The sequence below is a fragment of the Cyprinus carpio genome, unplaced genomic scaffold, assembly GCF_018340385.1.
Source record: "Cyprinus carpio isolate SPL01 unplaced genomic scaffold, ASM1834038v1 S000006820, whole genome shotgun sequence".
NCBI lineage: Eukaryota > Metazoa > Chordata > Actinopteri > Cypriniformes > Cyprinidae > Cyprinus > Cyprinus carpio.
The window spans coordinates 192259-209021 of NW_024879401.1; the positions used below are offsets into that span (position 1 = coordinate 192259).

General features: G+C 38.8%; 1 pseudogene; it reads left to right on the forward strand.

Annotated features, from left to right (window-relative positions):
• LOC109050210 overlaps nucleotides 1-16763 on the forward strand; it is a 90724-nt pseudogene that overhangs the window by 57779 nt on the left and 16182 nt on the right.

The following is a 16763-nucleotide window of genomic DNA, read 5'->3' on the forward strand; positions in this document are numbered from 1 at the left end:
ATATTAATTAAGGATATGTAAAAGGGAAGCAAAGTTCCTTTTTATTATGTCTGCACCATCTGCATCGTAAGAGTTGGATCCATTGCTTGGACAACTTAAGATATTCATATCGAACTTAACGTTTTCTTGCCTTGTTGCTCTGCTTATTTGTCGGAAGCAACACTTAGTTGTTGTGATATCAGTGTGTCTCCGACCATGTGAGAAAAATGATGGTCTCTTTCCAGTTTCTGTAAACATTAAGGCGAAAAGGGCGATCAGGCAGACTGCTCGTTGGCCAACCGTCTCGGCATCTCCGCTTACATTTCCCCGCCAGAAAATGTGTTCTCAGTTATGTGATTTCATTTGACTCTTTTTCTTCTCATTCTCCGCTCGCTCCACCTCTCAGAGTCACCAAAGTTCAGGGTGCATTTGAGACCCACTTCTCTACTGGATCGTGTTGGCGTTGGTTTTGGCCCTGGCTGGGGTTTAAGAGAGTGTGTGTGTGTGGTGTGTGTTGTGTGTGTTGTAAACAGCGAGTGTAAGGCTAACAAAGAGATGTTTAATGTTGGTCCTCTCTCTTCTCCCTCACATGCACACACAAATCATGTTTAATTTTTTGCTGGGTACTGCTGGTGTGTTGAGTGATGGAGCATCTCTTTTTATGGCCCTGTCGGTGTTAGCTGTGTGCCCAGCTGCTCTTCCAGCAAGCTGGCTCACCCTGGTGCAGGAGACAGAGGAGATGTTTATGAGGAGAGGGGTATCAGAGAGAGTTTATTGCAGAGACAGTGAAGCTTGGGTCTTTATGCAGATTGGAGTGAAGACCACCCAAGGGGCCGTGTGTTTGCATGTAAAGGCCTGTTCACAGCAATCTGATGTAAACATCAAAAAGTAGAATCATGTTAGCAACGCCAGAATGCATTCATGAACAAGTAGTCGGATTCAAAAGCAAGAACTCCGTTGACACAATAACAAGACGTCATTTTAAAAAAAAACTCTTAAACAGAAGTTTACAGTTTTGAATCAGTCGGGACAGAAACCTTTACTGAATGAACTCACTGAATCAGTCAGAGTGGTTGCTGAATCAGTGTCGTGACTAACTGAATGAAATGGCCAGTTTGTGACCTTGTGGTGTCCATCTTAAAAATGAAGCAAATTACTAAAGTGTTTCTATTTCAGTGTTTTTTTTTTTTAAAATGTAATATATTCTGCGATGGCAAAGCTGAATTTTCAGCAGCCATTACTCCAGTGTTTAATGTTACATGATCCTTCGGAAAATCATTAGAATATGCTGATTTAATGCTCAAGAAAAGTTTGTTGTTGTTGTTGTTGTTGTATCATTGTTTAAAACAGCTGTGCACTTTAATATTTCTTTAAAGTTCGTGATGCATTTTTCCAGGATTTTTAATTAACAGAAATCAACAAAAACAAATAGAGATCTTTTGTAACATTATAAATGTTAAATGAAAATATTAATGTCTGTTAAAAAAAAATGCATCCTCATGCATCCATGGACCTATCATGGATGTTATTACTTGTTTATCATGTGTGCGTCTGATGTGTCAGACTGTTGGAGACATTATGATTCTCTTATGATCTTTTTGTGGGTGTGTGAGGGATGACTTTTCTAACTAAGTCTCCATGGGAGCAGCACAGCAGGGTCAGCCTCCACAATGACACACAAATGAAAGGTCACATTCCATCATATCACCCCACGCTCCACTCCGCACCACCCCCTCAACACACACAAACACACAGAACCAATGCTTCATCATTCATAAGAACCCTTCAAAACGCTTTAATAATCTGTTATGACTGATCGGATCTTTTTCTCTCTCTCTCTCTCTGAATGTAGATTTCCAGTCGTGTCTGATCTGCGTAGCGCGGAGAGTACCCATGAAAGAAAGACCCATGCTCCCCACGCACGAAAGCTTCACCACCCGCCAAGACCTCCAAGGTAACCATGCCAACGCCACCCCTCTCTCCGCTCACACTCTTCAAAGGGTGTTCACATCACAGTTAGCACTCATCTCAATGCACAGACCCTCGTTTAAAACAACAGATGCTGACTTTAACCTGGAAAGACTGTTTAGTGACATGAATATAGGGCTGGGTACTAGTATGTAATCTGGATTACAAAATCAAATTCCAAAAATGAAGTACTTGTAATTAGATTAAACTACATTTTAAATTACTTGCAACCAGACTACAGTTACTTTTTTGTTGATTACATGATTACATATTTTGTCTCTCAAACACATTAAAATGCACAAATTCACGTTATTTCTGATTGACATGTAATGCAGGCATTCCCAAACTTTTTTTTTTTTATCTGAACATCTTTCACCAAATAGCTTAAAGTACCCTGAGATTTTAAAATAAATATTTTAATTTTTGATGTTATTTTAAAATGACTTATTTTAATTTGACTTTTAATGATTTAATTTATTATTAGCTTTTCATTAAACTCACAAACTAAAAAGTTAGGTCAAAAGTTATCAAAAAATAGATTATATTACCTAAAATGTGTAATGTTATGGATCACATTACTAACTACAATTTTGTCTTGTAATTTGGAATCAGTAACGGACTATATATCAGACAAAAAAATTGTAGTTAGTTACGTATTTCATAACATTACACATTTTTAGGTAAAATAATCAGACTATTTTTTGATTACTTTTGACCTAACTTGTTTTAAATGAACTTCAGGGGGTTTGTGAGTTTATTGAAAAGCTAATAATATAGGTATATATTGGATATGAATAATAGTAATAATATATTTTACATACATGCATACATTGCAACTGAACAGCCAGTGGCCGTCTCAACTTTTCAGCATCTGAATAAGAAGATATTATTAGTATAGATTTTATTACAATTGTGTATCATATAACTATAATTTTATTTATAAATAATTTATTTATTTATTTATTTATTCTTTTCTCCAAATATTTTGGTTTAAAATCTAACCTATTTGTTTAGTAATGAGGTTTATGCGCCATTCTGGTCATCCATGAACAGGGGAACACGAGTCGTTTCACAGTGCAACTGTAACTCTGTCTGAGTTCCGAATTATGATTATGTTATCTTAAACATACTACAGGCATCTGGACAGTGAGGTCACACAATGGGAACATCAAGAGTTTTTTACCATCACACCAACCACACTTTTTGTCTCATTCTGATGTGGCTTCTTGATGGAAACTCCCAGTTTGCCGTTTATTGTAACTGAGCGATTACAGTGTTAAAATGTTTCTGTCATACTTTTAGTTTTTTTGGTCACAGTTCTTACAAAGTAAAATTCAATATTCCTCGGTCATGCTGCCTAGGTGTTTATTCTAAATCCATAACGCTAAGTATTAAACCTTTACAACTTGCAGCAGACAAAACCAAGCTATATTTCTTATTTCTGTACTGTGTGTTTATAGGTAAGATCACCTCCCTGGACACCAGTCTGTTACGAGCCTCTATGAAACCAGGCTGGGAAGACTTGGTGAGGAGATGCATTCAGCGCTTTCACCTCCAGAACGATGGAGACATGTCATTCGCCAAGAGGCATCAGCAAGAAGGTACTGAGTGCATCTCACATGAATCCACTTAAGAAATGCTGTCATTCTGGCTACTGTTTTGCGCAAACAAGGATTAGTATTTTTTTTTTTTTTTTGACTAACTACCTATATTCTGAATTCCATAATGATTTTAACACGCCTTGTTTTTGGCTTCCGTTGGCAAACCAGTTTTACACACTCCTTTTGTCATGATGCCATCAAGATCTATAGTGGATATTGTCATAAAGATGTATATTAGACATTACCGTATTTCAGTATTTTTCATATTGTAGCAAAAATACAAAATACTTGGGGTGTGTGAAAACAGGAAAGTGTATATGAGTAATACATGCGCTATCTTTACTGGAAAGGTTAATCTTGCCGTTTTATAGGAATTTTATGGGTTTTATATTTAGAAGTGACTTTTTGATCTTGTCAAGACATGTCTGACTATCTTGTCTGACTAAAAATCTTAGTAAAGTAAAGTTTTGATCATGTGGGTGTGTTGTTTTGCAGTGCTAAGGCATGGGCAGGCGTTCAGTCCCATCTACCGGTTTTCCCTGTCCGACGGGACCATCGTCTCTGCTCACACCAAGAGCAAACTGGTTCGGTCACCTGCTACCAACGAGCCACAGCTCTACATGTCACTGCACATTTTACAAAGGTACCCACTACCCAGCCACACAGCTCACTATGAGTGTCTGCACTTGAGCTGTTTTGTCTCTGATTATGTCTGAATCTGTGTTTTTCATGAAAACGCAATGATGTATTTTATGAACTACTCGCATGAGTAAGTGTTTGAGTCATTTTTGACCCTCTTCTCACTGTTTCTCCTGTTGATTCGGCTCTGTGTGTGAGCAGTCAGCCGAAACACACACTTTCTAGTTCTGACAAGCCCAGTTAATGACCATATACTGAAATCTCACTGTCATGTGAGAACATCCGACCGTGTTTTCCCAGGTCTCAAAACATTCCATTAGAACCAAGAATAACACGACTCCCTCGACTCCCACAGCTACACATTGGCAAACAAGCTTTTTCACTCTTGATAATTCCTCAGAATTTCATTGCTGGTTTAATTAAGTAGCGAGTAAATGGGAGAGTGATAAAGGAATAGTTCACCCAAAAATGAAAATGTTGTTCCAAACATTTATGATTTTTTTTTTGTTCTTGTAGAACATGAAAGAAGATTTTTTTTCCATGCAATTACAGTGCGTCTGGAGCTGCAAGCTTCACAAATAATGCAGAAGAATCAAGTGTTCTCAAGCCATACAATAGGTTTGAGTAAGGAACAGACCAAAAATTGAATGGGATAGTTCACGCAAAAATGAAAATTGTCATTATTTGCTCACCCTCATGTCCTTCTAAACCTATATGAGTTTCTTTCTTATGTTGAACATAAAAGAGATATTTTGAAGAATGCTGGTAATCAAACAGTCGATGGACCGTAGTATTTCTTTCCCTACTATAGAAGTCAATGGGGACCAACAACTGCTTGGTTTTTTCAAAATATCTTCAACAACATTACACCAAGTAAATTATGACAATTAAAATTTTTGACAACAATAATTTGACAAAATATACATTTTTGGGTGAACTATTCCTTTAAGTATCGATGCACTATAAATCATCCCTTATTTTTCATGAGAGCGCATGGGAGGTATAACAATTTCCAATTTGTGAATGAGTCATTCTTTTGAGTGAATCATTGGTTTATATAGCTATCATATGACTTCATAAAACTTATGACAGCACTCACAATTATATAGAACACTTTTATGATGCTTAACATACTTTTTGAACCTTTAAAGCGTCAGTTCCTATTCATTGTAATTGCATGGAAAAGAGCGGCTATGATATTCTTCAGAATTTCTCCTTTTCTGTTCCACAAAAGAAATTCATGCAAGTTTAGAACAAAATAAATATGAATGAATTACAGGTGAGTTTTGTTTACAGTTTCACATAAAATCAAATCATTTGGAGAGTGTATGGCTTAGTAAAGCTTGGATCCAAAGCAGGCAGTTGTGAACACAGTTTCATGTGTTAGCTGCAGAGTTTATTATCTCTCTCACAGCATGTGAGGGAGGAACACTGGTTTGCTTTCTGAGACAATAGCAGCAGTGTTAGGCTGTGGTGTCGAGCACAGATAAACATTAAATCCAGAGTGAGCTCACAGTGGGAGGGTGGCTGTCTTAAAGCACAGCATCTCCAGCACAATAACACACAGTATAGCTTGACCATGATTCATCCTGCATGCTCAGAACAAAGGCATGTCTATGCATTTTATCAGCTTGGAGCAAGTTTTTTAGTATGTAGCTTGCTAAAAGCTTTTAACCCCAAGGTGATTTTTACATTAGAGGGGGATATGACAGCAAAACTCTCTCGTTTTCTCTGTCCCGTGGCTTGTTTTGAGGGATGAGCACTGCTGTTTTTCTTTGATAACAATTTGTTCCTCTCTTTTTAACCTTCTCCGCTGAAACATACTTTAGTTAATTAAGCCATTCCTGAAAATTCTGCTTAAGCTCTTTTCTAGGATTCCTTGTTTGGAGCGCTAGAAGACACGCTTCCTGATTATGAGATTAATTTAACAAATGACTGCACTGGATAAATGTAATGTAATAGTTTTCAATAGAATTTTACTTGGAAATCAATATTAATTCCCCTGTTGGTCACAATTAAAACACATTTGTTAATAATAGCACGTGCCAAACCTGGTGAGACCAGCATGCCCTGCCTAAACTGAGGCATTGTTTTCTGTTTCAGTTTTTCCTCTCACTTTTTCCCTACTTCTTCTCTCGTTTTAATGTCTATTTCTTTTTACAATAATTAAAAAATGTTTTTCCATTGTATAAAGCTAAGCCAGGGAAATTGTCGCCAGGGCATGAATATGCGGTTGCTTGGTGTTTTTTAGCATATTTGATAAATGGTTTCTTAGGCCTTTGTGTTCTGGGTGATCGCTTGGCGATTTCTTAATGGCCCCTTTGGGTCCTTCTTTCAGTAGTAGTCTGAAGGATTTTTTTGTGTTCATTAAATGGTTGTAGGATAGGATATACACTAAATTTTAAAACTTAGCGTGTAAGGGGTTATTCTAATGGCTTATTCTGATTGCTTAATTTTTTATTTAATATAGTATTTATTAATAATTTAAATCAGCTTTTTATATTTTTATTTTTTAATATCTGTTGTTTATTGATTTATTTAGCTTTCTTTTTTTAATGCAGTTTTAGTCATTTAGTACTTAAATTTAGTTAGTACTTAAATTTTCAGTTAGTTGCCACAACGTGGTCAACATGTCTATTAAAGTTTAAGTTTGTATTTTATCATATATTTAGATTTTTTTTCTGCTTTATTTCAGTTGCTAAAATTCAATTACTGAATTTTCAATTACAGATATTTAATGGTTTTAATAGTAACAATAGTTGTGAGTCCATTACAGATTTGCACAAAACTTTTGCGGTTAAAAATAAATGTCGTCAATAAAATACTATTGCCCAAAACGACAGCATTTCCATTAACCGATGTTATGCACCTAAAGTGTAATTTTTTTTCCATCTGACAAAAAAGTCATGGTGGTGAATGTTGGTAGGTTTACAATAGCCTATCGCAGCCACCGCACCAAGCATTAATTTTAATCGAAGGAGGAGTATGTGTGTATCTTTAGCGAGAGCAGCAGGGCGGGGAGAGCCGCTTCTGGGATGCCTCTGCAAACGTCTTCGTGGCGTGTCTGGTATAAACACAAGTATTGACTAAAGTGGCCATCGCCTGAGCCGTAATGCACCGCAGATGTGTGCAGTGTAAATTATCCAAGCATTAATAGCAAGGAAAGCCTCTTAAACTTGACAACGGCCATGTATGCGGTGTTTCTTAGATGTTATAGTAGATTAAAGAATGACCATGTGACACTTACGTACGCCAGTTGACCTGTGAAATGCTAAAATAAAAACCTGTTTCCATTTCAGTTTTGTGAAATTTTTCATTTTTCAACTTGGTTGGGGCTGAAAAAACCACCTCATGCGAGCGTAAAAAACTTTTTTTGCTATAATTTGAGCTTGTGCGCTATTGACACATTTCCATTGATTGTATTTTCAATTTCCAGTTTGCACAATTTGTAGGGTAAAGGAAACACAGCTAGTGACCTTTTATCTATGTTGACTAATTAGGAATTTTATGTTTTTAAACTTAATTGTTAAATTCACCTTTGTCTATAAAACTGTTTGTGCTAAGTGTGTGGCAAATATGTTGCAGCGTTATTTGCTCTTTAGATAATCTGTTAGCGACTATAAACGTCTATTTTTTTCTGTTTTAGGGAGCAGCCCCGTCTGTGCATGACCCCTGATCTTGGAAATTCTCAGAATATGGGCAGAACCATGAATCCCATGAGTTCTCCCAATACAGCAGGTTCCTCCGGCGCCCCCCCAGGGACAGGATGCCACCGTCAGCAGCAACACATCCCACTTTCCCCTCCCTGGTGGCCAGAAGGAGCCCGGCGCTATCGGCCCAGTACAGGGCCACCGTTTTGGGTGCCCAGGAACTATGAGCCATTCGGCAACCATGCAGGCCGCCACCCCTCAGGGCAGTGGCTATCCGCTGAAGTTGAGCAGCCCGTCTCAGGGCCCCCAGTCCAGGGCCATGCTTTCTTCCACGCCACCGAGCCAGTCCATGGAAATGGGAATGGCAGGATCTCCACGCGTGGGGCTTGCCCCCCGCCGCAGTTCTCCCCAGCAGGCAGCTTACATTTCACCTGCGAGCATGTGCACTAGCAGTACAGGTGGCAATGGGGAGAGCAGGCGGTAATCATGGTTACACAAGCAGTTCCCTGAACGCCCTCCAGGCACTTAGCGAGTGCCACGTTGTGAGCCACGGCCAATCACTGGGGCTTCTATCACCCTCGACCACGACCAGGAGGAAGTTGGACAGGTCACCCAGCCGCAGTGGGTTGTCAATCTTCACATGTTGAACAAAATGGGAGCCTCATCAGAGTCATCGGAGAGCAGAAACCAATCAGAGCAGGGTAACGGCGGGCAGGATGATGGCATCGAACAGCCAAGAGATGAAAAGGGCAACCTGGGCCAGTTTAAACAAACCGGATGCCAGTGAATCCGCAGAACCGGCTACGTGACAACAAAGGCCATACTAAACTCCTGCAGCTCCTCACCACACTAAAACTGAGCCTATCGAGTCACCTCACCCCCCCCAATGGCTGGAGGAGAGCCCGGGTATAAGGACCCCGCTGGCTTGGGCCCCAGGGAACGGCGGCATGGGTGCTCAAACTGGAGCCGGGAACGCATGTACTTCCCTGAAGGAGAAACACACAAGATCCTTCATAGGACTTCTCCAGAACAGTTCGTCGCCCTGTTGACCTGGCCAAACTCAACAGCCGAGGCCACGGGGAAGGAGCTGTGTCAGGATTTCTGCAGGTGGGGCGGGCCGGTGTGGGCTGAATTAGCCATTAAACAAGAGCCCGTCAGCCCCAAGAAGAAGGACAAAACGCCCTACTGCGCTACCCTACTGGATAAAGATGATAATGTACTTAAGGATAAAGGCATCAAAATGGATACCTGGTGAAACAAAGGTGGAGGTGGAGGGCAGTAAGATGCCAGGAATTAAGACGGAGGAAAAAATGATGGCAGCTATGACCGTGTGTGGAGCCGGTAAGTGATGTCGCCAACCTGGCAATATACCAAGAAATATTTAATACAAGGTTAAGCTCCATATTACTACAAAATAATTTTGACTTGTACCTCACTGGCATCCTGCACATTTTGTGTTTTGTTTGTTTTGTTTTGTTTTGTTGTTTTGGTTTGTTTTTTTTGTTTTTTTTTACTTTGAAAAGAGAGAAAATAATAGTCTGTTATAAAAATAGCTGTGAAAAATTGCATAATTTTCCATGTCTAAAATTAGTGGCAAGCATGGTGCGTGACCTAATTTTTTTAATACCTATATTTTTATTTATATTTTTTTTTTCTTATTATTATTATTATTTTTTTACTATTATTACTATTGTCATATTAGTTTTTATTATTATTATTATTATCATTATTAATTATTTTATTTTATTTTGGAGGGTTCACCATTGTGAGATAATACAAGTCCAAAAAATAAAGCATGTATGTAACTTCTAGTTTATACTGTATATGCTTTTTTTAAAATTGTAAATGCACTGCAATATTTTCTGTGGTAACTGATAGCATGCTGCCAATAGAGCTAAACTGAACAGAAAGTACTGAGAGTTTATATATGCAAAAACACCACCTGAATCGCTTCTGCTGGCTGCTGGTTTTGACTTTGATTATTTTTAAATATGTTGAATCGTGGATGTGACTTTGGTGAAATGCAGAAAAGATCTGTCATTTAGTGGGTTGTGGGCAATGACCGTTTTGGTCAAATACAAGAAGTATTGCACGTTGGAAAGGTCGTCAGCCAGTGTTGTGGATTCTCATGCAGAAATAACCAGTATGACAACTGATACCAACGATCTTATCGCCTTTCTTTTCAGTTTCATTGCTGTATTGTTTAAGAGTGTGTGCATCCTTGTCCTTCCTCCTTGTATCTCTTTTTGTATTTCTCTCTATTTGGGTGTGAAAAAGTAGAGCAAACAACAGATTTATAAACCGGCCAATGACGCCCCAGATCGAGGGGGCAGTATGGTAACAGCAGGGATATAAATGACTCAGCCAGCTGGAGGGAGAGAGAAAAAGAGGAGAGAGAAGAGAGATGAGAGAGAGCGGAGGAGAGAAGGGAAAAGTGAGGAGCTCTGTCACAGGAAGGTCGATTCTGTGGGAAACTGGCAGGAGTTTCTCAGAAGCAGCTCTGTGACATTTGAAAAAAAAGGTGTCTCGGTGGTGTTCCATGACATCTCATTCTGGCACAGCGGTTGGCACATGCCCTGCAGAGCTGGCACGGGGCACCAATCACGCCTGGCCAGCGGCGGTAAAGTTAGAGAGAGAAGCGTCTGGGGCCAGGCAACAGAATAGAGAGATTATCCTGTATGTGTGTGTTTGTGCTCATTGGGCCTTCCGGGCTTCTTTTAAAAGCTGTTGATTGAGCCACAAATTGAGTCATAGTTGTCAAATCAAAGCAGTGGTCTCGGGAAGCTGCTGCTGTTAGTACCTGGTTAGCAGAATGACCTCACAGGCCCCTCGGTACCAGGAAAAGACCCAGAGTTCCGCTAGTGAGGAACCTCTGACCTCATGCTCTTCCATGACAGCGCCATTGAGAACATGAAGTACAGTGATTACGCACTGAGCAGGAGGGCCACAGCGGGACAGGAAGAGCGATGCTCAAGCAGACGCGCAGAAAAAAAAAAAAAGACGGAAAAGACTGAAGGGAAAAATCCAAATTAGTAAGGAATGCGGGGAGAAAGGAGGATGAAATGTGGCAGGAGTGAAGAGAGAAGGACCAGTACCTAGTGAGCTGCCGACCTAGACAGCACTTGCACTGTGCAATTTCAAAAGTTTAGGGTAATACCCAACAATTTTTTTTTTTTGTTTTTTTTTTTTATGTTTATGAAGGAAGTCACCACAAAAAGTACATGTTGACCATGGCTAGATTTTTTTATTCAAATATACAATAAAAGAACAATATACTGAAATATTATTACAGTTTTACAGAACTGTTTTCTGTTTTAATACATTTTAAAAATTAGTTTTATTCCTGTAATGACAAAGCTGAATTGTCATCAGTAATTTCTGTAGTTTTTCAGTGTCACATGGATCTTTCAGAAAATCATATTTTGTTTTTTTTCTTCAGGGTACACTTAAAAAATTTCTGGAAACAGCTATACGTTTTTTTTGTTTTGTTTTGTTTTTTTTCTTCAGGGTACTTTGAAAAGAATATTCAAAAGAAAACAGCATTGATTTGAAATAGAAATCTTTGTAAAATGTCTAAATATTTTTGCTGCCAATTTTGATCAATTGAATGCATCCTTGCTGAATAAAAGTATTCATATCTTTCAAAAAAACAATCATACTGACACAAAACTTACAAACAAAATTTTTCACAGATAGGAAAATCCCAGAATGCACTTTGATGGGCTTGGTTAATGGACTGCTAATGGAATATTTGGAATGGAATAACTAGCATACTGATATCTGCTTGCAGCAATATGCATTTTTTGTGGTCAATGATCTCATTAGTTTAATTCCATTACAGTTATATTTCATAAAAATATACATTTGTAATATTATTTGAAAATATACCAAAAAAGGCAAACATTCCTTTTACATTTGTTATTTGGGTACACACTATATGTTGCAGAATAGTGCAAAAAATTGTAGCATGGCCAGTGTCTACATATGAAAGCTATACTTTTGGTAGACTACATATTGAATTGAAAAAGATTCAGAGGAAAAACCGTCAGTCCAAAATGATAAAGAAACATGCACATGTTTCAAAAACGCATGGTGGAGTGTTAATGTATTTAAGTCTAAGTTTCGCCTGTTAGCAACATGCTGACACCCTGTCACTCGATTGCCTCCCTGTCAATTCTTAAGCGCATAGCAGTGTCTCTTCGTGTCCCAGCCCACCCACCGCCTGTAGCTGCCTATCCAGAACAGGTGAGGTGCGTTCTCTACTTAGGGTTTGGAACAGAGCCACTCATCACTCCCCTCCCCCCCTTTCTCCTCTTAACGTGATACTGCGACGACGCAGCCGCCGTGGTGTGTGAATACGCGAGCATGAAGCAGAACCCCCGCCCGAAAGACCACGCCCACCGCCCCAGAGCCGCAGGTGAAGTCTGTATGCACCCCCCCACCACAAGGTCAAACCTGATGGCAAGGGACAACAACCCAAGCAGTACGATCCCTCTCCGACCGGACCTATGACACCACAGCCATGACAACCGTGCCCTCTTACCCAGCGCGTCCACCTCCTTACCTTTTCGCAACCAGCTAGTTGTTCACCCACAAATGCACAGGTTATTTTCACAGTTGCGCTTGCAATTAACAGGTTTCTTTACATGTGGTGAACTTTGACAACACAGAAGCAGCTATGGCGCCACAATTACCAAGGCCTTGCAGTTGGATATGGCAGACGGGTAGAACTAAAGAAAGGACCACCCAAACCCCATTAGATGCAGTTTTAGCCGCAGACGGTAGATTAGAAATGATCCAGAATTTGAACATAGTTGTTGTCCACCAGGCAGCTGTTGGTGGCCTACACAAAAGTCAATAGCTCTGATTCACTGATGCAATCAATCCATTTCCTCTACTCTCTCTCTCTTTCTCCTTTCTCTCTCCTCTCTCCTTTCTTTCCTCTATCGTCTCTACTCTCATCTCTCTCTCAACTGATGCATTCCCCTAATTGATCTCAAGTCAGCTCAGCTAGTCTCTTTTACATCCTGTATGTCCAGTTTGCATTCTTTCTCTTGCTCAGTTGCAAAGCATAGCTGTGTAGTTCAACAACATTTTACCGCTATCAGAAGCACAGTTACAGATGCCAAACGCTGGGTTCTAAAAGGTAGGCTGTGACATAACAGCCCGATGCTAGATAGAGCCAAGACCGCTTGTTTTAGGCAAGATTTGCATCTCATGCATTAAACGTTTTTTAATGGAAATGCAATCCCAATTAATGCACTGTGCAGTCAAGCGTCAGTGGATGAGCCAGCTATGTTCGCAAATGGACTGCCCTGTATATAACCTATCTTGTATGATAAATGGATGACTTTCTGACCTCCATTCTCCCTACCACCGTTAGTCTAAACAAGATGACTGGTGAAGCACAAAAGTATGATAAATCCTATAAATCTTATAATCATCCAATCAAGAGAATATTATAAGATCTATTATTATATTATAATACTATCGATATATTATATAGTATATATATATTATATATATACTATATATGTATATGCTATCTATGTATATGTATATGTATATATCATATATGTAATATGTGGCATATTTATATATATATATGTAGTATATATGTATATTATCTATATATAATAGTATATATATATATATCTATATATATATGTGTGTGTTGTATATATTATATATATATATAATATATATTAAAGGCAACATTCCTTTTGTAAATGATTTGGGTTACATGCACTAACTAGGAGCACAATATTTTATAACTATATTATATATATATATAGTTGAAAAAAAAAACTATATATGATTATTAATTGACCTTTTTTCTTAACCAATATTTGGTGTGGATTGTTTTTTTTTTTGGACTGAATTTTGTTTTTTTGAACTTAATTGTAAATGTAAAGTAATATAATTAAAACATTAATAATAGTTATTTCTAAATTATGCAGTAAATACATTTTCATATGATGAATTTATATAGTGTAGTATTGTTTTGGTTAACTTGACTGTAAATGTAATTATATAAGCATTAAACTTAACTTATAATTATGTTTTAAATTATGAATTAAATACATTTTACATATATCTATATAGGACAAGGGAAGGAGCGAGAGAGAGGGAAGAAGACTCTCACTTTATAAGTATATATATATTATAGAATTAAAATCTATAAGACATATGTTAGAAAAAAAACAAGAAATGGACATGACAAAATTACTAAGCTTGCACTGCAATCCTGAAACTAAACGTATTCAAAAATAACTAAGTTTTGACAGTTTAAAAAAAACAAACTTAATGGTGTCTCATTGATACTAAATTAAACTGGTGAGCAGCACTGTTTTGGTTGCTGCCGACTGAATGTTAGAGCATTCAAATCACTAACATTTTATAACGTTCACTTGTAGTTAGCATGAATAAGCAGACAGCTAAGCAACTCGCTGGATACATTGCTAGGTTTTTTTGCGATTTTGTCTCTCTACATACTCATACAGATTTTAGTGTTTCTATTTGTAGCATCGATGGTTTGTCTTTCCCTGAGTGGTGCTTCGATTAGATGTGCTTTGTATGTGTGTTACAAGTCTGATGCTGCGTTGGCGGAGGTTGCGTGTGTGTGTCTCTTCAGCAGGAAGTGTGACTCAGGATTGGGGGTCACTCCTCTGCCCTTCCCAACCCCTCACAAGAGCTCTAATCGGGTACACCCTGACACCATTCCTCCGTTGCACACACACACTACACACAAGCAGTGCAGCCAGCTGTTCCCCTTCCCACACCTGTCGCTTCAATTGGTGGTTTCTTCTGTTATACCAATTAAACCCTGGTAACCCCTCTTAAACCCCTCGGTCCTGCTCCTGTCTACACGAACTAACTTGGCCCTCCGCGGCCCATCAAAACCAGCACTGATGATCTTATTTCATACTTGGACTAACCTGCGTTTCGAAGTTTTGGCATTCACAGAAATTTCTTTAGGGCTCTTCATCAGGGGGTCCACAACCACAGTCCATACCTCTGCATCTATCTGCCATAGCAGCAAGTTATTGAGCGCATCTGATTTTCGTGAAAAATAGATTCCATTGACACAAGTATTATATGAAATTCAGCTAAAGCTCAAAGAAGCACATAAGTTATTACTGCGAAATAAATGACTTGAGTCTCCAACCTACACTTTCAAAATTATATCTAGGTAAAGTGAGATATCAATTGTAATACCACAAGGTTTATGACCCATTAAAAATAAAGTGTTTTAAATATATTACTTTGGCCTATAGTCCGTCATAGTTATTATATTCCAAAGCCCCTTTCTACGACTACGATTCCATTCCTTGTTTGACTCACAAATTTTGTTACAGTGTGTCAAGCCTCAGCCCTTTTTAAAGTGAACACGTCCGGCATGGTTTGTAAAAAAAACAAAATTCAACTCACTTTTTGAATGGATTTTACATGCCGAAGTGACCTGTCGACCTATTTAATAATAATAATACATTTCATTGTCATGCCCTTAAAGACTGAAAATTATACTGCAAAAAGTGATTTAAAATGGTTGTAAAACCGTTTTATAAAAAAGAAATAAATTACTGCCTGCCACAGAACCTCTAAATAGTACACTTTCTCTTATCATGTTCCTATGCATTCAACTTCAAATTGTGATGTTAGCAGTTAAAAGTTCAGTGGACAGGTCATGTCTGGAACTAGCCCACAGCCAAAGTGTTGTAAATTATAGTGGGAATATGTCTACTGGGAGCTGATGAGAAACTCACGCTCTCATAGATTCTCCACGCAAGGTAGCTTTTCCACTATTGGCTCAACCATCAAACGATGAACGTCAGCGCTCCCCACTGGCTTGAGAGGAGAGTCAAATTCCACTGAAGGGTTCTGCCAGCTCAGTGCGAATTACAAGAAAATCCCATTGCTAATGCACAGTGCATCCTTCCTGGTCCGGAGTTCTGAGCGCAGCTGCACACAGATAATACACAGGGAGGAGTGAGCAGGGAGATGATAGTGATGATTGGAAGGAAGACGAGTTCGGAAGAAAAAGCTGAAACAAGAAGCATGGTGAAGAATGCCATGGACAGTTTTGAGACTAATCAGCAGCAGGTTTGATTCAAGAGGGCAGCCAGGGAACCAGTGGTGCTCACACCAGTGGTGTGTGATGTGTGATATGTTATGAGCTGAGATGAGAGAGAGGCATGCGGAAAAAGAGCTTCCGAGCATTGACACAAAGGGGAGAAGTGACCCTCATTAACATCACAGTTCTCCTCCTCTACCGTCTCACATCCTGTTTGTGCAGCGCTTTTCCTCCACACTGCCCACACTGAGTCGAAAATCAATGCACGGGGAGACCTGACGGCTTCATTAGGATGCAGAATAATATACGGAATACCCAAGAATAATATACCGCATGTGCTGTTTGACCTTTGACCTGTAATCTCTCCACAACAATCCATAAAACACACACACACACCCTCAAGTGAACTCTCATCCACTGCACTTACTGTCCTGAAAATGGAAAGTACTGGGACATCTATACATCGACTAGGTCTATCTATCATCTATATTAGGGCGCCGTTTAATGCGTTAACCTTAATTAGTGGTTATGAAAAAATAATGTGTTTAAAATATTTTAACTTCAGTTAATGCACTGGCCCCACCCCGGACCTATAAGTCATCTTACATTTCATATAGTTCACTGTGAACAAATATGATGCAGGGCAACAACTGCATGAATGCAATTATGCCCTAAAATTCAAGATATTGGGGCAAAAAAAATTGCTCCTGAGTTTTTGTCTCATATTTCTATCACATTATAAGCGATATCACATGAACAGCGAGAGCAATATTACACAAGTGTTGTTTATGTATGAATACCATGAGTGCAAATGTAATTTTATTCAACAATTCAGTAATATTGTTAATAGAA